This window comes from Psammomys obesus, unplaced genomic scaffold (assembly GCF_907164565.1).
Source record: "Psammomys obesus unplaced genomic scaffold, mPsaObe1.curated_primary_1811, whole genome shotgun sequence".
NCBI classification, from domain to species: Eukaryota; Metazoa; Chordata; class Mammalia; order Rodentia; family Muridae; genus Psammomys; species Psammomys obesus.
Window position 1 is genome coordinate 12,542,398 of NW_026596117.1, and position 1,206 is coordinate 12,543,603.

The window sequence follows — 1,206 nt, forward strand, 5'->3', positions numbered from 1 at the left end:
TTTGTTTTGTTTTGTTTTGTTTTGTTTTGTTTTGTTTTGTTTTGTTTTGTTTTGTTTTGAGACAGGGTTTCTCTGCGTAGCCCTGGCTGTCCTGGAACTAGCTTTGCAGACCAGGCTGGCCTCCAACTCAGAGATCTGCCTGCCTCTGCCTTCTGAGTACTGGGATTAAGGGCGTTCGCCATGACCAGCTTATGAATGAATAAATTCATTATCAAGTTAATTCTGAAAAATGAAAGTGGAGGTAAGAACACAGGCGTAAACATATATGTATGCACAGATCAAACACCCTTACACTCACACACCCTCTAACAAGCTGGCTCGCAGAGCACAGTTATACACAGTCACCCGCACATACAGAGACTCTCCACACACAGAAATACATACAAATGAACACAATTAGGGATGCATGCATACACACACACACACATATATGTATCTGAACATACATGCTCATATGCATGCGCACATATATGCTTACACACATGCAAACACATATAGAGACACACAAATACACATAAGCATGCACACATAGACAGATATACACATACACATGTTTACACACGCTTCTACAAACATACACACAAATATACATACCCCCATAAGTACACACTCACATCACTACACATATATCGCGCTCGCTCACACAGACATATAGCCTTGGTGGTCATGATAACAGGCAAGCAAAATCCTGGCGGCTGGAGTGATAGCTCAGTGAAGACTGCTGGCTGCTCCTCCTCCAGAGGACCCAATTTTGACTCCCGGTACCCACGTAGCCACTCACAACTGTCTCAGAAATTCGAAAACCTCTCTGGGCCTCCGAGGACACCAGGCACGCGTGTGGTACCCAGACATACATGCTGACAAAGCACCTATACACATAAGATAAAAATAAGTGAATCTTTTTAATTTAAGTAAAATGAATTAAGATTGAAAACCCCTGATCCAACATTATTTTCTTTGTGTGTAGGAGGGAGTGTTCCTCTATGCCACACATGCAGATGGAGGTCGGAGGACAATCTGTGGGAGTTGGTTCTCACCTTCGTCCCTATAGACCCCAGGAATTGAACTCCGGTCCTCGGGCTTGGCAGCAGGCAGCTTTACCCTCAGAGCCATTTCACTGGCACCTGGACAAAAATGTCTTCTAAAATCTATTTAAAGCACATGCCCATAATCAAAAACCAGCGAAGAGACTCTGTAGGAGGTCAA